Source organism: Lutra lutra, chromosome 13 (assembly GCF_902655055.1).
Source record: "Lutra lutra chromosome 13, mLutLut1.2, whole genome shotgun sequence".
Taxonomy (NCBI): Eukaryota; Metazoa; Chordata; class Mammalia; order Carnivora; family Mustelidae; genus Lutra; species Lutra lutra.
The window spans coordinates 53,339,960-53,366,441 of NC_062290.1; the positions used below are offsets into that span (position 1 = coordinate 53,339,960).

The window sequence follows — 26,482 nt, forward strand, 5'->3', positions numbered from 1 at the left end:
TTTCCATTTCTTTGTGTCTTCCTCAATTTCTTTCATGAGTACTTTATAGTTTTCTGAGTATAGATTCTTAGTCTCTTTGGTTAGGTTTATTCCTAGGTATCTTATAGTTTTGGGTGCAATTGTAAATGGGATGGACTCCTTTAATTTCTCTTTCTTCTGTCTTGTTGTTGGTGTAGAGAAATGCAACTGATTTCTGTGCATTGATTTTATATCCTGACACTTTACTGAATTCCTGTACAAGTTCTAGCAGTTTTGGAGTGGAGTCTTTTGGGTTTTCCACATAGAGTATCATATCATCTGCGAAGAGTGATAGTTTGACTTCTTCTTTGCCGATTCAGATGCCTTTAATTTCCTTTTGTTGTCTGATTGCTGAGGCTAGGACTTCTAGTACTATGTTGAATAGCAGTGGTGATAACGGACATCCCTGTCGTGTTCCTGACCTTAGCGGAAAAGCTTTCAGCTTTTCTCCATTGAGAATGATATTTGCGGTGGGTTTTTCATAGATGGCTTTGATAATATTGAGGTATGTGCCGTCTATCCCTACACTTTGAAGAGTTTTGATCAGGAAGGGATGCTGTACTTTGTCAAATGCTTTTTCAGCATCTATGGAGAGTATCATATGGTTCTTGTTCTTTCTTTTATTAATGCGTTGTATCACATTGATTGATTTGCGGATGTTGAACCAGCCTTGCAGCCCTGGAATAAATCCCACTTGGTCGTGGTGAATAATCCTTTTAATGTACTGTTGAACCCTATTGGCTAGTATTTTGGCGAGAATTTTTGCATCTGTGTTCATCAGGGATATTGGTCTGTAGTTCTCTTTTTTGATGGGATCCTTGTCTGGTTTTGGGATCAAGGTGATGCTGGCCTCATAAAATGAGTGTGGAAGTTTTCCTTCCATTTCTATTTTTTGGAACAGTTTCAGGAGAATAGGAATTAGTTCTTCTTTAAATGTTTGGTAGAATTCCCCTGGGAAGCCATCTGGCCCTGGGCTTTTGTTTGTTTGGAGATTTTTGATGACTGTTTCAATCTCCTTACTGGTTATGGGTCTGTTGAGGCTTTCTATTTCTTCCTGGTTCAGTTATGGTAGTTTATATGTCTCTAGGAATGCATCCATTTCTTCCAGATTGTCAAATTTGTTGGCGTAGAGTTGCTCATAGTATGTTCTTATAATTGTCTGTATTTCTTTGGTGTTCGTTGTGATCTCTCCTCTTTCATTCATGATTTTATTTATTTGGGTCCTTTCTCTTTTCTTTTTGAGAAGTCTGGCCAGGGGTTTATCAATCTTATTAATTCTTTCAAAGAACCAGCTCCTAGTTTCGTTGATTTGTTCTATTGTTTTTTTGGTTTCTATTTCATTGATTTCTGCTCTGATCTTTATGATTTCTCTTCTCCTGCTGGGTTTAGGCTTTCTTTCTTGTTCTTTCTCCAGCTCTTTTAGGTGTAGGGTTAGGTTGTGTACCTGAGACCTTTCTTGTTTCTTGAGAAAGGCTTGTACCACTATATATTTTCCTCTCAGGACTGCCTTTGTTGTGTCCCACAGATTCTGAACCGTTGTGTTTTCATTATCATTTGTTTCCATGAATTTTTTCAATTCTTATTTAATTTCCTGGTTGACCCATTCATTCTTTAGAAGGATGCTGTTTAGTCTCCATGTATTTGGGTTCTTTCCAAATTTCCTCTTGTGATTGAGTTCTAGCTTCAGAGCATTGTGGTCTGAAAATATGCAGGGAATGATTCCAATCTTTTGATAATGGTTGAGACCTGATTTAGGACCGAGAATGTGATCTATTCTGGAGAATGTTCCATGTGCACTAGAGAAGAATGTGTATTCTGTTGCTTTGGGATGAAATATTCTGAATATATCTGTGATGTCCATCTGGTCCAGTGTGTCATTTAAGGCCTTGATTTCCTTGTTGATCTTTTGCTTGGATGATCTGTCCATTTCAGTGAGGGGAGTGTTAAAGTCCCCTACTATTTTGTATTATTGTCGATGTGTTGCTTTGATTTTGTTATTAATTGGTTGATATAGTTGGCTGCTCCCACGTTAGGGGCATAGATATTTAAAACTGTTAGATCTTCTTGTTGGACAGTTCCTTTGAGTATGATATAGTGTCCTTCCTCATCTCTTATTATAGTCTTTGGCTTAAAATCTAATTGATCTGATATAAGGATTGCCACTCCTGCTTTCTTCTGATGTCCATTAGCATGGTAAATTCTTTTCCACCCCCTCACTTTAAACCTGGAGGTGTCTTTGGGTTTAAGATGAGTTTCTTGTAGGCAACATATAGATGGGTTTTGTTTTTTTATCCATTCTGATATCCTGTGTCTTTTGATTGGGGCATTTAGCCCATTAACATTCAGGGTAAGTATTGAGAGATATGAATTTGGTGCCATTGTATTGCCTGTAAGGTGACTGTTATTGTATATTGTCTCTGTTTCTTTCTGATCTGCTACTTTTAGGGTCTCTCTTTGCTTAGAGGACCCCTTTCAATATTTCCTGTAGAGCTGGTTTGGTATTTGCAAATTCTTTCAGTTTTTGTTTGTCCTGGAAGCTTTTAATCTCTCCTTCTATTTTCAATGATAGCCTAGCTGGATATAGTATTCTTGGCTGCATGTTTTTCTCGTTTAGTACTCTGAATATATCATGCCAGCTCTTTCTGGCCTGCCAGGTCTCTGTGGATAAGTCTGCTGCCAATCGAATATTTTTACCATTGTATGTTACAGACTTCTTTTCCTGGGCTGCTTTCAGGATCTTCTCTTTGTCACTAAGACTTGTAAATTTTATTATTAGGTGACGGGGTGTGGACCTATTCTTATTGCTCTTGAGGGGGCTTCTCTGAACCTCCTGGATTGTGATGCTTGTTCCCTTTGCCATAGTGGGGAAATTCTCTCCAATAATTCTCTCCAATATACCTTCTGCTCCCCTCTCTGTTTCCTCTTCTTCTGGAATCCCAATTATTCTAATGTTGTTTCGTCTTATGGTGTCACTTATCTCTTGAATTCTCCCCTCGTGGTTCAGTAGCTGTTTGTCCCTCTTTTGCTCAGATTCTTTATTCTCTGTCATTTGGTCTTCTATATTGCTAATTCTTTCTTCTGCCTCATTTATCCTAGCAGTGAGAGCCTCCATTTTTTATTGCACCTCATTAATAGCTTTTTTGATTTCAACTTGGTTCGATTTTAGTTCTTTTATTTCTCCAGAAAGGGCTTTTATATCTCCCGAGCGGGTTTCTCTAATATCTTCCATGCCTTTTTCGAGCCCGGCTAGAACCTTGAGAATTGTCATTCTGAACTCTAGATCTGACATATTACCAATGTCTGAATTGATTAGGTCCCTAGCCTTTGGTATTGCCTCTTGTTCTTTTTTTTTGTTGTGAATTTTTCCGCCTTGTCATTTTGTCCAGATAAGAGTATATGAAGGAGCAAGTAAAATACTAAAAGGGTGGCTACAACCCCAGGAAAATATGCTTTAGCCAAATCAGAAGAGATCCCAAATCGTGAGGGGGGGGAAGGGGATAAAAAGAGGTTCAGAAAGAAAAAAAAAAAAAGAAAAAAAAGAAACAATTAAAAAAGAAAACCAATAAAGAAAAAATATAAAAAGGAAAAAATATATATATATATTAGATAAACTAGTTAGAAAACGTTAAAAAAGAAAGGGTAAAAGTTAAAAAAATTTAGCAGAAGAAGAAAAAAAAATTGAAAAACAAAAGAAAAAAAAATTAACTGCAAGGCTAAAGAATCATGGGGAGAAGCCATGAGTTCCGTGCTTTGCTTTCTCCTTCTCTGGAATTCTGATGCTCTCCTTGGTATTGAAACTGTACTCCTTGGTAGGTGAACTTGGTCCTGGCTGGGTTTCTTGTTGCTCTTCTGGGGGAGGGGCCTGTTGTAGTGATTCTCAAGCGTCTTTGCCCCAGGCAGAGTTGCACCGCCCTTACCTGGGGCGGTCTCAGTAATCCGCTCGGGTTTGCTTTCGGGAGCTTTTGTTCCCTGAGCGCTTTCCGTAGAGTTCCGGAGGACGGGAATGAAGATGGCGGCCTCCCTGTCTCCGGCCCGGAGGAGCCGAGAGCCCGGGGCCCCACTCCTCAGTGCGCCCTCAGAGAACAGCACCCAATTACTCCCGTCACCCTGGCCTCCCGCCGCGCTCCGAGCTGACCGAGCCTGCAACCGGTTCAAGGTAACCCCGAGCTGAGAGCTCACTCCTCGGCTCTGTCTCTGTAGCCGGCTTCCCTGTTCTAATACTTGTAAGCTCTGCGACACTCAGACACCTCCCATCCTTCTGTGACCCTGCGGGACCTGAGGCCACGCTGACCCCGCGTGGGCTTCACCCCGGTTAAGCCTCTGGAGCGATGTCCCTCAGCGGAACAGACTTTTAAAAGTCCTGATTTTGTGCTCCGTTGCTCCGCCGCTTGCCGGGAGCCGGCCCCTCCCCCCGCGGTCTATCTTCCCGTCATTTTGGATTCACTTCTCCGCCAGTCCTACCTTTCAGAGAGTGGTTGATTTTCTGTTTCTAGAATTGCTGTTCTTCTTCTCTTCAATCTCCCGTTGGATTTGTAGGTGTTTGCAATCTTTAGATGAGTTATCTAGCTGATCTCCCGCTACCTGAAGTAGTCTCAGCCTGCTACTTCTCCGCCATCTTGACTCCTCCCCCCTGTCAAATACTTTTTTATCTGATACTTAAAATATAATTGATTTATTAAAGGAGTGAGATGTCAGAAAGAAAAACGCTGCATCACAAGGCAAAAACAAACAACAAACCAAAAAAACCCCAAACAAAAACCCAACTAACCAAACAAAAAACCACATTGAGAAAAGGAATAAAAAGTGAATATGAGGAAAACATTCACCTCTCTTCTAATATGGCCTATAGATAGTTTGGATTATCAGTATATTAGTATTTTCATTTCTGCTGAGGAAAGGACAAAGTTACATGAGTTAAATAGGAAAGATTTAGCCTTGGAAGTTAGAAGAGAATGGTCTGTAGAAAGGTCATCTGAACTGCCATAAATGCAAAATCATCGACTTTTGCCTGAACTTATAGACAAATGTGTGTGTGTGTGTCTGTGTGTGTGCACGCGTGCACACATGTGTGCACATGTGCCCTTGAGTGTGTGTAGTTGTGTGGAAAAAATACTCAGTTGATATGGTTTCCATGAGAGGGAGGAGCCAAACTGAGCTATCGAGTTTATAATTCAATGATGAAAAAAAAGAAAGTGAAGGAATTACATAGTGATTTAATGAAATTAGTACAAGTCTATGTTAGCTGTTTTAATTGAGTACAGTTGATAGGAAAAAAATTTTTAAGGGAACCTATAAATTTAAAGTATCTTATTATTCACTTCTTCCTGTCCTAATAAAAATTACTTTTTTTTCTTTATTTGAAGTTACAGGAAACAAGCTTGTTTTCATTTTAATGTACTTCATATTATGTCTCTATAAGATAAGAATCCATCAGTGACATTGTATCAAGAATATTCCTATGAATTTTCTGCATCAATATCTTGCTAGGACTTTCTACAGAATCCATCAAGATAAAACATTTCCCTACGACTTAGGGTTGGAAAGAAACTGGCATTCTGCTCAGGGAAACTTTTCTCAGTTCATAATCCTACTAGTCTATGACATGAACCCTGATTTCAGAGTACCAAGTTTGATATTTTTTCCTTCTAAGTAAATAAAGCAAAGGAATTCTGTGTATCACAGAATCTAAGCTTTATAGTGGTTGACATAAACTCCATTCCAATGTTACAACATAGCTACTTCTCTTTGTTTTTTCTACCAGAAGAATAATACATTCTGAAGGGCTTTTATATGTTCATTTTTCTTGAAGAATAAACATGCATGAATATAAAATTAAATATAAATTTTATGTTATAGGTGTTTGGATGAATGGGAATTCATATCTTCCCTTTTTAATAATTCGCACTAATTTTTTTTTCATTTTCTTTACGTGACTGATACGTCCAGTGATTTTGTGTCTTTAGCACAGATTAAACACACTTTATGGAAAACTAATTACAAGTGTTCCTGTTTTGGAAGCCATTTTTCCAGGAGAAATCTATAAATGACATCAGGGTACAACTTGGGGAAAATGGACATGCCTGAATGAATGGATCATAATCTCCATGTTTCCTTTCAATTCTCTTTACTCTTTTGTTAATAAACGCTTTCAGAAATTCTTAGTTAAGACCATATGTCAGGTTTTTATTTTAGGGTGAGAACATGGCTATGGAAAATTTAATAATAGCTCACTACCTTACACTTTTAGTAGAGCACTGATTTCATCAAATTGTTACTTGATTTTCCAGTTTTCTTTCTTTTACTAAATCTAACAAAAGGCATAAGTATAATTACCCAGACATCTCTATACCACATGTATATTGCTTAATCATGCAAAAGTCACTAGACATTGATTAAACATTACTAAAATTATTGGTTATAAAGAATTAATTCCAGACTAACTCTGGTGCTAAGACACAGAGACAAAATAGGAGGATTTGATCTACAAATAAAAATAACTTCAATTTGGTTGACCCATTCTTGGCTTTTTCTCCCTTCCACCATACTTTAGCAAACAATACAGTAGGGACAATGCTGACAGGAACACTTACTGGTTCTCCAGTAAAAGTAAATATACAAACAAATATAAATAACAGTATTATTGTAATTTTGGTTTATAACTTCACACTTTGTTTTCTGTAAGATTTAAAGACAAATTCATAAAAAATAGTTATAAACATGTTAATGGATACACACTATATATACAAGGGTGGTAAGCTGTATGGGAGTAGAGTGTCTGCATGTGATTGAGGTTCATGTATGGAACTCTTAACATTTAGTCTCTTAACGGTTTTCAAATATACTATACAGTAGTGTTAACTATACTCATCATGTTGTATATTAAATCTCCACTATTTATTTATCTTGTAACTAGAAGTCTGTGTCTTTTGGTCACATTCACCCAACACCCCCCCCACCCCACCTCTGGCAACCACAAATCTGATCTAGCTAATCTCTGATAATGTGGTTTCATTAAAAATAAAGCATGCCATTTCACAACATAGTATCAGATTATGCACATCTAAATTGTCTCAATAACATATTAGCCAAGCTCTCATACTGTTTGAAAACTAATAGTACTAGAAGCAAATGAACCATTGCATAGGCCACCAGAGGAAATGCCTGGAAAGTGATGGAGCTGTCACACTTGCTTCATAGGTGAAAAACCTAGGCCCTCTGTCAAAATCTGACAGGCATGCTCCCCTCCTGGACTGTTTTCACGCCTATTGCCCATGTGCCATCCCTAGTTTCAAATGGCTGGACAAATAATTAGTTTTCCCAACACAGAAATGGAGTGTACAATTGCTCTCTTTCAAGAAACTCTAATCATCACCATTCAGCTGTGATCCTACTGTCATAAGACTGGTTTGTACCCAATGAAACAAGACAAAATTGATAGATTGCATTCTATTAATTAGCTGAAGGGAAAGTAGAAGTTCAGCAAATTCGTAAGCTGAATTTTAAGTTGAATGAGGTTGTTGGCCTTGCACACATTTGATAACATATGTTATTACATACTTTAAAATTTTTTTCCTAGGTAAAGGGGAATTTTAGTTCTCTTCAGATCAAATCTTCATTCAGTTGAGGTAGATAAAACTATCATCTTTCTGAATTACTCCTCTAAATCCCCATTTGCCTTTTAATTTGGGAGTACCAAGGGAATTGTTGATATGGGGTAGCAACACCACAATTATCAGTCATTATGGAAATAAATGTCAATTAAAACCACAATGGGATACCACAGCACACCCACCAGAATGGCTAAAATAAAAATCCCTGATAATTACTAAGTGTTGGTAAGGATTCATATCCTCTGCTAGTGGGAATATAAATTAGTATACAAGTTCAGAAAATGATCAGTTATCTACTAAAAATGAACATATAAATCACACATAAATAATCATACATCCAACAGAAATGTGGACATATATGCCCCAAAAGACATGTATAAGGCTGGAAGCACCACAAACCAGCCACAGTAGAATAGTATATATACTTTGAAAATTAAATTACTCCTGTACATAGAAATCTCACATAAATAATATTGAGATCAACAAGCCACACAAGTACAAACTCTATCAGTCCATTTGCATAAAACTCAAAAAATGTAAAATAATGTACAGTATTAAATTCAGGAAAGTGCTTACTTTATAGATGATTGGGATTTCTGATTAGAAAGAAAAAAGTGCACCTTTAATTTTGTTGGTTATATTTTATTTCCTAATTTGAGGGGTTATGACACATATTTCTGGGCTTTGTAACAATTTATTGAGTTGTTCACCTATTATTTGTGTACTGTTCTTAAGTATATTTCAATAAAAGCTTTAATTGATCAATGATATATGATTATTTTTTACGTCAAAAAAAAAAGAAGAGACTTAGAGAAAAAATTAAAACCACTTAATTATTCTACTGGTGCACTGACACTGAGTTTTTTTTTCTAAATATATGTTCATTCATGAACAATTACTCCATATTGATAGTTTTTCTAGGATAACACAAATTATCAAAATTGTTTAAGGAAAACAAGGAAGACTAAATAGGACAAGCATCTTATAATCTAGAAGCACGAAACACTAAACAACAATCAAGCAAACAAACCCCCAAAACCATCAGATTCAAAATAATCTGTCTGTTTACTGTTGGATTTTCCTAATTTTTAAGCAGAAAATTCTGGTACAATATGAAAAAAATGTTAGTAAATGAAATCTAGAGTTGTAGAAACCCTTCCTATCTCTTTCTTAGGCAAGATTTTTCTCCCTAGTGATTCTTTGATAATTGCTTTGCTTCTATTTATTCTTTTTCTCTTTGTTCACAAATAACCATCTGCATGCTTGATTTTTCTTTTCCATGTTGGTCATTTTTTTCTCTCATCATTTTCTCATTTGTCTTGGTCCTCTGCATTCTAGGACTACTTCTTCAGTTTGCTTTCTACAAATCTGATGACATTATTTTTTGCCTCCAAAGGCAGATTTACTTCTTCTGTTACATTTTCTGTTTCTTTTCAGTCCTTTGCCTTTCAACTTTTTCAATTCCTATGGCTTCTATTTCTAAGTCAATCAATGCATTTGTAAGAATGACAAAAGTTTTCCTAAAGTAATTTTCTTGTTTCTGCATTAATTCATTGTCCTACATTTGCTTTACCTCTGAGGCTTTCATGTCCTGTGTCAAGGAAACATTATCTAAACCATGTTTGGCTTTGTTATTGCTGTTACTGCTTGTTACTGATTAGAAAGTGTGATAAAAATCTATTGAAGGGTAGTGTTCTCAACAAATATGTCATAAGAATGACTCTTAGCTCTTGATCCTACAGACAACCTGGTTTTTAGCAGAAAGCATCCGTGCCTCACTGTTGAAAAGTAGACTGTGAACAACCTCAGGCCTAAATTCTAATAAGTAGCAAGAACTCACATAAATCACTTCTGCTAAAATGTTCATGGAGACTCTTCTCTCCCAACTATTGTTCTCCTGATCCTGATCTAATAAGTATTAAAGAAACACATACACATGTAGTACTACTGTTTCTGGTCATATTATTACCACACATATAATGTCTATTGGGACTACCTAACTTTCTGCTTGGATGCAATACACTTCTCTAAGTCCTTCTTTCTTCTCTGCCCTTTTCAGAGGGAGCAGGAGGGATAATTCTTGAATGGATTTGGGCACTGACTAAAGAGGAATGTGCAGGTATGACTACCTAACTTTTTCAGTGACACAATTCTTGAATCTCTGAGTCAGGGAGCTGAAAGTAAGTGAAGGGCTCTATATTATTTAAAGGGCTCTATATTATTTAAAGCCATGGTTTTGCTCTACTTCAGATTGTGAATTTTTATTTAGTGATGTGGAATCTCCCCAGAAGATAATAATAGATTGGCTGAAAGTCCCAGTTTTGAATGCTGTCATAAATTTCCACCCTTCTCCATGCCCTTATAGCCATTTTAAGCTTCATCAAGCACAGTTAAGTTGGTAGAACATTAAAACAACAACTATTTCTGGTATCTTAAACTATGACAAAAAAAAAATTCCATCAGCATCATTTGGAGAAAAATTCAATCTTCCTCTAATATTTACTCACAACCAAAGTTATTCCTGAACATCTGTGCACTACCACTTTGACACAGATAGCAAAATACTTACTAATAAAATAGCACATGTAAATATTTGGATCCATTTCAGTAAAACTGAGAAAGCCACAAAACCATCTTACAAAGTAAATTTTCATTGCTGACGCAATACGCATCTTACTGTGTACCAAAAGTGCTGCAATTTTCTTTAGTAGTTTTTGAAATGAACAAGTAACATTTATTTTCAGGCCCCTTCAATATAGCGGTGAGATGAGTTCATTTTCATTTCATAGCTGGCCAAGTTCCACTTTTATCTCTTAGAATTATACAAGGTCTATATGCTGCTTGGGAACTGATAAGGCCCAGTCTTCTAAATACAACCTAACTTTTCTTTTCCAAAAATAAATAAAAAGGAAAAGAGGAAAAAGCCTCATATTTGAGAAAGTCTTTTAACAATATGTCACATATCAAAAATTTTAGTTCTTGTTTCTGATAAGTAAATTTAAAAGAAATCATTCCTATAAACTTTCTAATTGTTTTCCACTTTTTTTTTTCATGTTGACTGTTTCCTATAACTCTTTAAAGTTATTTTGTCATTGTCAGTTTTCTTGCATCTATTTCATTTGAACAGTTGGGAATTTGATTTTCTCATACCTTAGACCACAACACAGGTTTCTTGCTATATGTTGAGGTCTTGTGGAGTAACAGGAAAAGACCTAGATTTGAAGAACAAAGGTCTGGGACTGAACATGATGTTTGCCTCATAGTAGCTCTACCCGTGCTGTAAGGCTTACTGTCTGCTCTACAGCCTAGTGTTAATCTGCAAATGTTAGCTGGTCTACACCAGAAGGAGTATGGAATTGGACTACAGAGAGAAAGCACTAAAACATTTCATAGCCATTTTATAATTTTAAGTCTGCAGAATAATGACAACTAATAAATAAGTGGATCTATGTATTCTGTGTCTGCCTTTTAATCATTTTATTTCTCTGGTAATTAATGTTTGCAAAAACATTCAGTCTGCAATGGATTCGAATGGATGAAGGGATATATGCATCCCAAAGTTTATAGCAGCATTATCTACAATAGTCAAATTATATAAATAGCCCACACAGCCATCAAGAATACCATGAAGAATGGGTAAAGATATGGTATATATGATATTACTCAGCCATAAAAAAAGAATGAAATCCTCCCATTTGGAATGACATACATGGAGCTAGAGAGTGTTATATTAAGTGAAATAAGTCAGAGAAAGACAAATATCATATGATTTACTCACATGTAAAATTTAAGAAACAAAACAAATAAACAAAGGAAAAAAAAGAGAGAGAAAGGCAAATCACAAACATACTCTTAATTATAGAGAACAAGCTGACGGTTACCAGAGGGAAGGTAGGTAGGGGGATGGGTTGAATTGGTGTTGAAGATTAAGGAGTGCTCTTGCTGTAATGGGTACTGTGTACAGTATTGTATGCAAATGTTGAATCACTATATTGTACCCCTGAAGCAAATATACATTCTAGGTTAACTAACTGGAATTTAGATAAAAATTTAAAAAAACACACACCAAAAACATGACCCTTAACCCATGGATTCTGAAGATCACTGAGCCTGTAAGACACCCAGTGAGACAATTAACTTCTTGGGACCTCAATTTTTCCATCTGTAAAATACACATAATGATCCCCACATTGTCTTCCATATAGGGTATATCAATAATAAACAAAATTACTTACTCATATATTATTTGTAAATTATAATGCATCTAATGAATATATAGTTATTATATTCTAAGCAATTATTATTCCGGAAATAGCATGGCATCTCAGTTAAGAGAAGCTTGGCATTTGTTAGCTACCCAATAAATGATTCTTGACTTTCTGAAAGAATACAAGTACAGAAACTTTGGCATCAGACAGGACTACACTCAACTATCAGAGCAATTTGTGATTTAAGGACAAATCACATAATTTTTCAATAGTACAGTTTCTTCATCTGTTAAATCAGAACAATAATACCTTCTACCCTTTAGCATTTTGAGTATTCAATAAAACAATGCAGTAGTCAGCATTTAGTACTTGGCGTGTGGAAATATTCAGTAAACATTGAGAGAGAGAGAGAGAGAGAGAGAGAGCTTGTACCTGTGCAAGCAGGGGCGGGGGAGAGGTAGAGGGCAAGAGAGAATCTTAAGGAGGCTCCATGCCCAGAGCAGAACCCCAACACAGGGCTTGATCTTCAGACCCCTGAGAGCATGACCTAAGCGGAAACCAAGAGTCTGATGCTCAACCAACTGAGCCACCCAGGCGCCCCCATCATCTCTATTTTCAAAAAAGGAAGCTAAGACTCAAAGAATTAAGCAACTTTCACAAGGTCACATAGCAACTGTCACACTACGTCTGTTTATAACAAAATGCTGTGACTATTCCTGACAAAAACCATCTCCCTAGGGTCTTTGAGGTAATGAGAATCAATGTCATAGACATTCTCCTTTTATACACTCTCATTTTTGTTTGTAAACTATGAGGACTTTTTGCATAAAAAGCAATCTCAGCAGATTTAATGACACACGAAAAAGATAACCATGCATCACTTTTCCCACTCACCAGGCTGACTTGCTGGGCTCCTCATGCTGATGGTGGCCACTTTTCGTGTTCGTCTCTGACCCTCTTTACATGACTCCGTTTTGAGGCTACCAAAAAATAAATGAAGAAAAGATGTTTAAAAAAGGATACTTGCTTCTGGAAGGATCTCCATATAATAATGACCACAACAATAATTCAAAATTACGTAGCACCTACTTTAAAAAGGTTTTAAAGAAACAAAAGGGACTAAGCCACTTCACATATTTGGGGTTTTGCATCTTGAAAAAAGTACACTGTCATGTTTATTAGAATTCTCAGAACATGACAAAATATCTACCATTCAGGCATTCATTAAATTCCTTTCTTTTTTTATTAAATAGATAAATAGATCAAACTCATGTTCAAATACATTTATATAGCTAAAGAAATCAACCTTCTACTCCAGAAGTAAAAATGGTATTTTGTTATAATTTGTCATAATGTAGACCTGAAAGAGAAAGTATTTTTGCTGTGTCAATCAATCAACCTGCCATTTCAAAGGTTAATTTGACAATGAAGTCAACATGCAAATCCCAGATTATCCCTTGTGGTTTCAGTAGTTAATCACTGGATGAATCTGATAATCTGTTATCAAAAATAGTTATGGTCTATTTATGCAGAAAATTTCAATACAATCAATTAAAAGCTAAAATCTACTTTTGGAATAGTTGTAAAGTTGAAAAGGGGAAATGAAATGTTCTCTTTGAATTAGAATCTGAATTTTCCATTGTCTTGATGACTCTTTCTCTGCTACTTTCCAGCTCTGTGTCAGCTTTCCTGCACAACCCACGGAAAGAGAAAAGGTTAAAGGAGAAAGGTAAGTTGACCACAAAAAAACAAAAAAAAAAAACAAAAAAACAACAAAAAAACAACAAAGTAAAAGCTATCATAGGACAGTTTTTATTAACTCCAAGTAAGTAAATGAGGTGAAAAGCTTTCTTTTTTTCCCACTTTCCTTAATTGAAATATACTTGACATGTAACATTGTATAAATTGAAGGAGTACAACATGTTAATTTGATAATAACGCTTTCTTAAAAGAACTGGAATGTCAGTCATGTTCCTTCAAACCTCAAACTTGTATGCCAGCTTTTCTACTTGACATTACTCCTTGTGTAAGCCCTCATAATGATGATAATTATTATTTTGTTGCTTGTAACTGCTTTTACCATTTTACAGGAATTATCTAATATTTACAACAACACTGTAAGGTAGGGATTATTAACCTCCCTCTTTTTAAAGTTGAGAAAACAGAGGCACAGCTCAAGTAAATTACTCAAGATCCACTGCTATTAACCACTTAGTGTAGGATGTGAACCTTCCCCAGAGCCCACTGTCTTAATCTCCAAGGTATCTACTACCTTTTAAACTTACTCTGATATTGAATTCTTAAATTTCCTCCCATGCCTTCCCAGGTAGTCCCTACTTCATAGGAAATTAACACATATGCTTTGTACTCAAGTCAGAAATGTGAAGATCTTTTTTTAATTAACTTCCTTTTCCATGGTAATTATGTACATTAAATATAGCTAGAATCCATACAGCTCTCTTCTCTCACCAGATGAAGCCACCATAATTGATCACCTAGAATTGTGCAAAGCCTTCTACCTATTCTGATTCTGCTCATGACCTCGTCTAAAATCTACTGCTCATACTCCAGCCAGGGTAGACTATATAGCACAAATCACAATTTTACTACCCTGCTTAAAATTCTAAGTAGCTTTGTATTGTACTTGGAATAAAATCCAATTATCTTATCATGGCCTACAAACTCTGACATGAACAGGCTACAGTCTACCTTTCAGATACTATACAATTTTTCTCTCATTTTTATTGGGTTTCTATATGCTCTTCTCATAATAAATCCTGGTCTCAAACACCAAAGGACTTTGCTTTTCAGGAAATCAAACCTGGAATACTCTGCAGTTGGATCCTTTTTATACCTTAGGGTCTCAGTTCAAGTCACTTTCTCAGAAGTTTTTCCTGAAATCCCAACATATTCCCCTCCTATCACAACCTATAATCGTATTTTTAATTTGTTTTTCTATAATCTCCTTTCCTCACTGGAATGTGGAATCCATATGGACAGGATTACAGCCTCTACTTAAAAATTCCTGCTTAATGAATGTATGGATGAATGGATACATGTTAAAATATATTCTAACTAATTATTCTTGTTTTTATTCATTCCTGAAAGGAAGACAAAAGAATCTTGCCTTTAAAGAACTAGTAAATAGAAAATCATAAAAGAATCATTGTTTTCATATTCCCACATGTGCACCTTCTCTTTTGAGATATTAAAACAACTCCCACTAAAAAAATAAAACAGATTTATTTATTTATGCTTTTCCTTAACAAGCAGTAAAGACTATAGTTATATGCATTACTTTACATCACTTTCTAAAGGAGTCCTCACTGTAATACTCCCAGGGTGGATCCACTACACAAAAGCTGATACACATGTACTATTAATTTTGGATTTGAGCAGGAATTTTGTGAGTACGCACAGGCCAGGGTGAAATATTTAAAATTCCTTCAATCACTTGTGTCCTACCTGTAGCTCTGACCAACAACATGTTAAAAGGGAAACCAGTCTTTGTCAAAAACACTGAAGCAAGCTTGTACCATTGAGGCAGCAGTATTATTAGAGGACATACGCTTTGGTTTTACTAACACAAAACAGTGACATATAAAAATTTGATTAGTTTTAACTAGCAACACTTTTTTTTTTAATTTTTTTTTGCAACACTTCTTATTTTTTACCTGAGTCATTCCACTAGAATATGTGCAACCCCACTAAATTTTACTTATTTCCTCCATCTTTGGTTTGATTTGGTTTAAAACATTGCTTCTCCAACTGAAAGATATATGAGTGATATTTATATGCACATTAATCAAACTGCATTTTTTTTTTTAAAGATTTTATTTATTTATTTGACAGAGAGAAATCACAAGTAAGCAGAGAGGCAGGCAGAGAGAGAGGAGGAAGCAGGCTCCCTGCTGAGCAGAAAGCCCGATGTGGGGCTCGAACCCAGGACCTGGGATCATGACCTGAGCCAAAGGCAGCGGCTTAACCCACTGAGCCACCCAGGCACCCCTCAAACTGCATTTTTAATATTATTTTTTATTTTTTTAATAAACATATAATGTAATATTAGCCCCAGGGGTACAGGTCTGTGAATCGCTAGGTTTACACATTTCATAGCACTTACCATAGCACATACCCTCCCCAATGTCCATAACCCCACCACCCTCTCTCCACCCCTTCCCCCCCACCCCCCTCAGTTTGTTTTGTGACATTAAGAGTCTCTTATGATTTGTCTCCCTCCCAATCCCATCTTGTCCCATTTATTCTTTTCCTACCCCTCAAACCCCACACATTGCATCTCCACTTCCTCATATCAGGAAGATCATATGATAGTTGTCTTTCTCCAATTGACTTATTTTGCTAAGCATAATACCCTCTAGTTCCATCCACGTCATCGCAAATGGCAAGATTTCATTTCTTTTGATGGCTGCATAGTATTTCATTGTGTGTGTGTGTGTGTGTGTGTGTGTGTGTGTGTGTATCATATCTTCTTTATCCATTTATCTGTTGATGGACATCTAGGTTCTTTCCATAGTTTGGCTATTGTGGACATTGCTGCTATAAACATTCGGGTGCATGTGCCCCTTCGGATCACTACGTCAAACTGCAGATTTTTGATTGAACAAGTTTAGGGCAAGACTCAAGTGTCTGTATTTATCACAGCTTGTTATGCTGATGGTGCTGATCCAGTGCCCACACTTCGAGTACTAAGAATTCAGATAATAGGTAGCAGTTCCAGGCGATTTAAAAATAGTATTTGACTAATTCATGGTTCATGTGTGTATGTGTGTTTTCCACTTACAAAAATGTTATTAGAACTATAACTAATAACTTTTTTCAGTGTACAATCTCCTTTTTCAAAAAAGTGCCATTATTATGAGATCAATAATACTAAATAAGCAGTTAGAAAATTGTACATCTGTTCTTGTTTGTAATTTATCAGTAATTCCAAATAAAGCTTTTCCTTGCTTTGAAAATAAATGTGTATCTTGATGTCACCTAGTACAGACTCCCTTGACTTTAATAATACATGACAAAATAAGTTAAACATTGGCTTTTTGTTACTGGCTAATAAGATTTTAGGTAATTTTCCTTTCTTCTGCACATTTTTCTATATTTCCCATATCTTTTACCTTACAAATTTTAGTTACCACTCATTGTCTTACAATGTGTTGTGCTACGTATATGTGTTTATATAATTTCATAGGTATGTGACATTATTTCATTTAATTTATAAATTTATAAAATGTTAATAAAAAGTCATAATTTTTAGGCATTTACTAACAGTCAGACACTCTATTAATACTTTGCTGGTGTTAAATCATTCAAATCTCACTAAAATTAAATAAGCCATTAACATGCTGAGCTTTTAGGTGGAGGATTTGGTTTGAGATCATATGGTTTAAAGGTGATAAAACTGAGATTCAAATTCAGGTATACTAGATCTTACTTTTATAACTAAGGGAGAATCAATATTTTTTGAAGAATCAAGTATATATTCAAAGAAAATATTTGAGGTAGCCAAAAATATTATAAAACAGAGGACTGAAATTCTATTCTATATAGTTTATTAGAGGAAAATATTTATGTCAAAAGAAGAATTATTTGCCATGAAAAATCACTATAAATTCTACAGAATGCCAGTCCTAGCGTCCAAAATTTAGCAAACGATTATTTCATTGCTAAATGTTACTTGGATTTATTACTGATGAATATCTTTCTGAAAGCAAAATTTTTACCACTGTTGAAAAAACAGGAGAAGCATAACTAGATATTGAAAGAAATAAGTTTTAAGAATGGTGGACCCAGAGGTGTTTGGGTGGCTCAATCAGTTAAGTATCTGCCTTTGACTCAGGTCATGATCTCAGGGTCTTGGGACTGAGCCCCAAGGAAGGCTCCCTGCTCACTGGGGAGTCTGCTTTTCCCTCTCCTTCTGCCCTTCCCCTGGATTCATGCTAGCATGCTCTCTGTCTCTCTCAAATAAATAAATAAATAATTTTTTAGAAAATTTATAAGAATGGTGGACCCATGAAACAAAGATATGCTTACCTCTGACATTTTTAGCCAAATTTCCAAATAGCAATATATTCCATGAGCATTTCTCCAAATCCCATTAACAAAACAGTCACCATTGGTTGTACATACATTCATCATTTCTCCCATTAAGAGTACCATTACTGAAGCATATCTCAACTATTGGAATCATTTTCTGTATACATAAATACACACATATGCATATGCATATAAGGGGATTTTTTTGAATAAAGATTCTTAATACATTTTGAGGAAAACTTAATAGGGGCACGGTCAAAATAGCATCTCAAAGCCCATACTAAATTACTCTTATCTAGTTTGGTAGATTATGTTTGTTCTGAAATGATTTCAAATGGGGTTCACTGAAATTTCCAAAGAGCTTATATTATCATTGTTGTTTAATAATGGTTTCACTCAGACTCAGTAAAAAAAAATCAAAAAAATTTTCACAACATAGGAAAGGTATAGTCTCTTCCCATTAGGTTAATATGGCTCCGTTCTAAGAGAAGTTTAACAAGAACTGTGCAGTTTGTATTTTCTTCATACTCCTGAAAGCCAACTTAGCATTTCCTTAGACTGTATTTTCAAATGCTATCTTTAACCACTATGTTGTCAAGAAACACTTAAGTGGGTCCATAATATAAAGCAACTTAAAGAATGTTTCCAAAACAATTATTCAGCAAAGTTTATTCTTTTCAAAAACAGATGGGGAAGTTCCTTGTGGAAGACCCAAGTGTGGGGATAAAAATGACAACAGTTTAGATAAATTTCAGATAGGAGTTAAGAGAAAAATAAGTTGTATATAGAAATGTGGGTGGGGGGAGGGAGGATGGTTCAATACTGAGGGGGAAAGGATTGTTAGACTAAAGAATCCAACAAATTTAATCTCCCTGTGTTATCATCTTACTAATCACTTCCTAACTGGCTTCTTAGACTTCAGCCTCTTTCTTATTCAATCTCTTCCTAAAATGCTTCCATGCTTTCTAATCAATTTTCTTACATTATCTTAACTGTATATATATATATATTTTGGTATCCACTTATTTCAGACCTTGATTCTTCTATAATCAATGATACAAAGAGTATAGATGGGCTTTCCTGAAAAAGAAAGGGTGTTGCTCCCTCCCCATACCTATGACTCCTACTTTTTCTTAGCTCACTACTATAACAGACTCTGAACTGAGTCATCTGCCAGCAATGGTCTTGCCTCCTTTTCCTGGAAGTCCTTCACTGATTTCACTGGATTAAATTCTCCAAATCAAAGCTAGAATCCTGTCAATCCTTCTTCATAATGTTTCTAAGGCGACCCATTCCCTATAAAATAAGGGGGTAGAGGGAGATAAAGGGAGCCCTAATTCTAATTCCTTAGCTTGGGCTCAAAGACTTCCTCTGTCTTTAATCTACCTACTCATGTTTCAACTATTTCTCTCATTCATTTATAAGCTCTTAGTGGACCAGAGCCATTCTTTGGTTCATCTTCACAGTTGCTTTTTCCAGCTCAATACATGGTGCATGCTAACTGTGGAATGGAGGAAGAAGGGGGACTCCTTCCCTGCCCACTCCCCCCTTTTTTTTTTTCTGGAAAGGTAGTGAAGTGGTGGACTGAGAGCACAGGTTCCCTATAGGTTACATAAGTGGTGTAGATGTAGTACTTTAAGATTCTGACCTCACTGGTGCTGCTCTACCCTAAGACAGTTCTGTCATCTGGTGGTAGTTCCATAACTGCAGACACATTAGGTAAGAAGAATTAACCAGCTTCAGATATTGGCTTTGTATTTTAAAACCTAAGAGCTGCAGAGCATCCCCATATCATTTTAGTTATACAAGTGTAGGACAGGTAAATTAATTTAGTATAAAATAACTTTTCTTAGAATTAAGACTGTTTCTCATTAAATTGATTATCATCGTGTGCCTCGATCTCTACTACCATGGAGAATCTCGCTGCTATTCCCATCTCCAAAGCAACGGACTATCTGTTGATTAAGTGTTTTTTGTGTGTACTGCAGGCATTTTGGAAATAGCTCTTGGATTAAACTAAATGAGTACCAGTATAAATAAAAAACCTGAGACACTGCAGCCTGCACTCAGCAAGATACTGGTGTGACAGCTAGAAAGATGTGATATGACCCTCTGCAACTGACGTTTTGTATTGAGTACAGGGTCTAATAAAACGAGTTCCATCATGGAACTTGCATGTTCAATGAAATATGTATTAAACCTAAATATAAGCTTTGACTACTGCTTTAGTGACATTTAAAAAAAAAAGATAAAAGACAAACTATAACTAGATTGGTAGTTTGAGTCACATTTAAGACTCAAAATAACTGTTAAATATGTACTTTCTATTCTAATCAAGGTGAGAAGTGGAAGAATATTCATTTTATGTCTGTTGCCTTGCTGTGAACATTATTTCAAATACACTGAAACATGACTTACTTTATTTATTTTAAAACCTCTGACACATTTTATGGTTTGATTCATCTTGTAACACTTTCAAAGGTGTAGTTCGTTAAATTACACTTGTTTCATCTAAGCCATCCTGAATATCTACTGTTAAAAAGATTGGGGGTACAAGGATTTATTTTAAATATGTTCTACTTCCCTCCTACAGATCAATGCAGACAGCCTCCTAAAGAGCTATACTGTTTCATTGCCGTAGGGAAAAGCTCCAGATTCTGGTAAGTTAGGTGGAGAGGAAGGGAATGACCTCAAGCTGTGCTCTACCTACAGCAAGAGCAATTAACCAGGGGTTCCAGCATCAACACTAGCTTCGAATAGCATGACCTTTTCTAAAATGCTCTTCACCTGAGTGAGGTGAGTGAGAATTGCCAGTTAAGTTTGGCTGTGATCAATTTGGGGATAGCCCAGTGACAAATAATCACACAATCTTCAAGTCATAAGTGACAGACCACCAACACTATCTCCCAATCAGTATGGAGATACAGGCTTTTGCTCACAAAGGACCCACAGTGCACCTCCATTGGCATCCACAAAGGAGCCTAAAGCAACAACTCCAACTAATTTATATGTGTATATACAATAGAAGTCAGCCTTCTTGTACCTGTCATATGCTGGCTCAAGTTTTACACTCTTGAACTCTTCAGAAAATATAGAATCCTAGTTTCACATGGCAGATCCTCAAATAATTGAAGGAAGTTATCATTGCCCTGCAGGGATGGGGAGCATCTTTCAAACTCAACATCACCACACTTGAACACAAAATGACAGACATATTCCTCACATGACACATTCCCAGACGTCTCACTATTCTGGTCTCCTTCTTTTGGATGCACTTCAATTTGTCAATGTCTCCTTTTAAGATATATTGAACATCCTATGACATTTCTGAGGCTTCTAGCAGAAAGGAACACCCTGAAAATAACAGTAAATTTCTCTGGTTTGTGAAGAATAATGAGGTCTAAACTTAAATTAAATCTCCACTTCTCAAAATTGGACAGAGAGAGAACTAACCATGAGAATATTAATGGATCAAAAATTCAACACTAAGCTTAGTGTTGTTACAGAGTGGTATCTGAGAGAACATGGTCTCTAGTTGGTAACCCACAGGCAGGCCTTGAGTCAGTTGTCTGCATTATTTGTTCAATCTCCAAAATATTGACCTCTCCATGAGGGATGGAAAAAACATCAATCAGAGGATGAACCTGGGTCATGACTTTCCCTTGCACCAGCTGACTAACTGTGGACAAGTCACCAACATCTGTGCTTTTCAGTTGCTTCATTACTGTGATGGTGACTATATGTGTTGATTTGATTAGGTCAGGAGGTGCCCAGATATGTGGCAAAATATTATTTCTGGGTGTCTCTGTGAGGGCATTTCTTTTGAAATTAGCATTTGAACTGGTGGAACTAGTAAAGCAGTTCGCACTCCCCAGTATGGGTGGGTATAATCATCTGTTGAGGGCCTGATCAGAACAAAAAGTTGGAGGAAGGAAGAATTCAACCCTTCCTGTCTATTTGCTTGAGGTAAAACATCATTGGTCTTTTCCTGCCCTAGGTGTTCCTGGTCCTTAGGCCTTTAAGACCTGACCAAATTATACCACTGGCTTTCCTTGGAGTCCAGCTTGCAGAAAGCAGATCTTGGTACTTCAAGGCTCCATAGCCTCCATAAATATGTGAACCAATTCCTTAGAATAAATATTTTCATATATATGTAATATTATAGATAATGTTATATATTACTGATAATAACTTATATATAACGTGTGTGTGTGTGTATATATATATATATATATTTATATATTTAATTTGCTATTGGTTCTATTTCTCTACAGAATCCTAATACAATTGGTATATGAAAGTTCTGCCTAGATCTCTAAGATGTAAACTATATTTAACCTGGTAAGAGATTTCAATGTTTCTTTTCTTTTTTTTTTTTTTTAAGATTTTATTTATTTGACGGAGACACAGCAAGAGAGGGAAAACAAGCAGAGGGAGTGGGAGAGGGAGAAGCTGGCTTCCCGCTGAGCAAGGAGCCCATGCAGGCTCCATCCCAGGACACTGGGATCATGACCTGAGCTGAAGGCAGCCGCTTAACGACCGAGCCACTCCGGCGCCCCAAGATTTCAATGTTTCAAAACTTAGTCAGGAGTCCTGTCTCTGATTATAATTTAGCCCAGATTTAAATGGCTTTATATCTTCAGTAAAATCTGAGACAACATTTCACTAGATCCCACAGTCTTCCTATTCACTTCTCTATCTATTGGTTTACCCAACAACTTACTTTTGAGCATTCTATGAGAAGAGCACAGTGCTTGGCAATATGGCTACGAAGGAAAAGAATTGCAGCTCTTTCCCTTGAAGAACTTACACTCTATTTGGGCAGACACCAGTCTCTATTTTAATGTAAAATACAAGTATAAACATACAAGTGTAAAATTATGAGTGTCAGATGTTGATAACAATAGATGGTAATGGAATTCACAGGAAGAAAGATCACCATGATCTAATAAGATGGAAAATACTCATGAAGGAAATACTCAGGGCAGCTGATGATATAGGATTTTGATATTGTAGGATTTTCTCCCTGGGAGAAGGAGGATTTGCATTCTTGCCAGAGTGATCAAGTATTTAAAGAGCTCTCTGTTGTTCTGGAAACTACACAGTGGCTGCATGCAACAACCCTGAAACATGTAATCACTGGATGAGAATCCTAACCTCAACACAGGATTTCAGCAGCCCCTTGTAAACACAGCATCCTACCCTGCTTAGCTAAAACTGTACAACAAGTAGCCAGGAGGTTGTGCTACTCCCATGGGGCCTGTGCAGCATTTTAAGTATAAATGTTAGGAGACTTGAGAACAAGAGGGGACCTGGTATCTACTTTTGAGGTCTGACATATATATTCAGAGATACATATGTTTGAAAAAATAAATAAACTTGCTCTCAACTACCTTTGGAGGTAGCAATTCTGAAAGTTCTGCTACTGCCTAATTACTGTTCTTGGCACCCTGACCAACTGGTATGGCACAGGCTTCATGGCTTTCATTATGGGGACAAGGGACACAGCTCCTAATAACTAACTTTTGTGTTAGGAATAAAGGCATGAAGCTTCAGAATCACTTCCAGTTTGTCTGGAAAGATATCAATTTAATAGGGTTGAGGAGGGTTAAGGATATCTTTCTGATGTCTGAGTAGGAATCCCACAGAACTGAAATGTTGGGTCCTGCTGCTAACCTTTTCCAACAACCTGCTTGAGAGAAGTGCTGGTTGTTGTTGTTGTGTCCAATCATTTTCTTGAAGAAAACAGGCACAGTGGTGACAAGTAAAAGATTCTGTGCACCAATTCCTTACACTCAAGTGAAGTAAATGTAGACCCATTAATGGAACCAGAGTGTCTGGCAATTAGTGTGTCCCAAATGGCGATGCAAAGTAACCAGTGCTCAGTAAATATTTACAGAGTAATTGAGTCTTACAAAAACTAGAGTTGTTTTGTGTCACTTGGAGAAAAGATACATTTATTGCAATCAAGAAATTATCCCTGGAAATTTCCTCTGACTCCCTTCCTGTCTCCCCTACCCCCGCCAAAGGAAAATACATATACATATAGGCATGTGTGTCTGCTCATGTGTGCATGCGTGCGCGCGCACGTGTGTGTACTGCTTCCTGTTGCCTACATTTCTGTTTTCTAAGTGTATTCCTCCATGCACATGAATGATTTTCTTTTACATTTAGCAGTGTACTGGTGATAACAAGTCTCCAACCAAATACTCTTTTAATGTCATAAAAACATCTTGAACTGATTCTCCTTTAACTCAGAAAATACAATCCCAATTTCCAAGGAAAAAACACTAAATAGAATTTAAAAAAATTAAAAGAATGATATAAAATAATAAACTGTGGGCAGGAGACAGAATCTATACTCATTCCCTGAGGAGTTGGAACAGAGACGTAGAATCCCTTTTGTAAGGTTTTAGAATTCTCCTATTAAGGGCACTGACTCAGTTGAGACTAATGGAGAGACCATTGAAGGCAATGGCAGTTCCAGAGGAAGACGGTATCAAGTCATTAAACAGGAAGGTATAGGGTAAAAACATAAACAACATATACAATAAACTACAGAAATAGCAAGCAGAGTTCTGCTTTGGCTGGAAGAAAGCCCAAAGTTAAAATTGCTCACTAATCCAACAGATAATATTTTGGAGACAGACACTGGTCCCTTTGGTGCAAACAACTAGCTTTGTTTCATCTTCTATACTTTTCCTCTTGTAGGCTATCTCCTAAGAGTGCAGTCAACATTGGAATCCATCATAAATACTCTGTGGAAATGCATCTTCCCCACAGAAACTGAGGGAATGCGTTATAAAATAAGTTCATGTTTCCCATGTTTCCCCATCAGGTATTTCTAGAATACAAGTAACATGATTCAGCATGTCAATCTGATTTTTTTTTTATGATCCAAATTTTATTTTATTTTAATTTTTTATTTTATTAACATATACTGTATTATTTTCTTCAGGGGTACAGGTCTGTGAGTCATCATTGTTACACAATTCACAGCACTCACCATAGCACATCCCTCCCCAATGTCCATAACCCAGCCATCCTATCCCTCCCCTGCCACTCCAGCAACCCTCAGTTTGTTTCCTGAGATTAAGAGTTGCTTATGGTTTATCAATCTGAAATTTTTTTAGAAACCACTAAATTGGGTTTGGGTCATATGCATGATAATTCTTATACTGAAACTTTTAAGGAAATTTGTCTAAAAATATTTGAAGGTCAAATGTATGAGAGCTAATTCAATATACTCAATCCTCTCATGAAACATCCTCTGCTCCTTCTCAACTCACATAAAATGCGTGGGAAATATCAAACTGCCCAGTGGAAGACTGAGTAAAGTGTATGCAAATATCCATAATAAGCCCACAAGAAAGACTAATATAAGCAATGGCATAAATCTTAGTCTTTCCTGTACTGTGACAATGCAGGTCTGGGAATGCAGTTAGGTACATTCAGACTTGACCCTAATTTATTGGCAATTTGGCATAAATGTTAAATACTACTGCTACAGCCATTAACCCAAACTCCTTAATTGAAGAGGGAAATTATAGAAAAGGTTTTCAGCTTAATTTACCAAGATGCTATCCATCAATACAGGTTAGCTATTTGATGAAGTTACTCAGCTGTTTATAAGATCCACAGCATATAGAGTATAAAACAAAACAACAAGGAAAAAAAAAACTGTTACTCCTACTTAAAAAGTTCCAAAATATACCCAAATGCATGCTCTGAAACTCATGCTCTTAAGTATGGCCCTTCAGACATCTTTTTTCCATATATGTACATTTTCTCTCTTAGCAATCCAAAAGACAGCCATTTCACTAGTATATAACTCTCTTCCACCATTCCCAAGGGGATGATTTTGAGTAGTGAAAAGCTACATGAGACAGAAGGATGGGAATTATAGGTACTGAAGTATCAGTATGGATTCTTAGCATTGTGCTTTTTAAAATTTGACAAATATTTGGGAGTGGTTCTAGCACCTTGAAAAGACATCAAGAAGAGAATTGAAATATGTGTAGTGATATCTACGAATTCTGGGTAGAGGCTTTGGTAAAGAACTATCCTTTTTGGGGTGCCTGGGTAGCTCAGTGGGTTAAGCCTCTGCCTTCAGCTCAGTTCATGATCTCAGGGTCCTGGATTCGAGTCCCGCATCAGGCTCTCTTCTCAGTGGGGAGCCTGATTCCTCCTCTCACTCTCTGCCTGCCTCTCTGCTACTTGTGATCTCTGTCAAATAAATAAATAAAATCTTAAAAAAAAAAGAAAAAGAAAAAGAAAAAGAACTATCCCTTTCAAAGATTTGGTCATCAAGTTCCATGTGAAGACAGAGAATCCCTGAGTTAAATTTGCTATAACTAGCCCATTTGCATAGACTACAGCATAAATAAATTGAAGAATATTTTTAAAAAATCTTAGTTTGAGGAATGGACTATGAACACAAAGTTAGAACAATTTTAAGCACATATTTTTTTACTTATTTGGCCTTAAGTCATCTTTGATTACACTTCTCACAAATATTGGGCTGGGGGGGCAAATAATGTGACCCATGACATTAGCTCCTGTTTTTATATTCTCCTAATCATACTTCTTGGTTTC

General features: G+C 36.3%; 1 protein-coding gene across 1 annotated transcript in view; it reads right to left on the minus strand.

Annotated features, from left to right (window-relative positions):
• The window catches only part of LINGO2 (leucine rich repeat and Ig domain containing 2), a 792,006-nt gene that overhangs the window by 523,203 nt on the left and 242,321 nt on the right, over window positions 1-26,482 (minus strand). The window contains 1 exon segment of the mRNA XM_047700796.1: window positions 12,731-12,816. The gene's annotated coding sequence lies outside the window, so the exon portion shown is untranslated.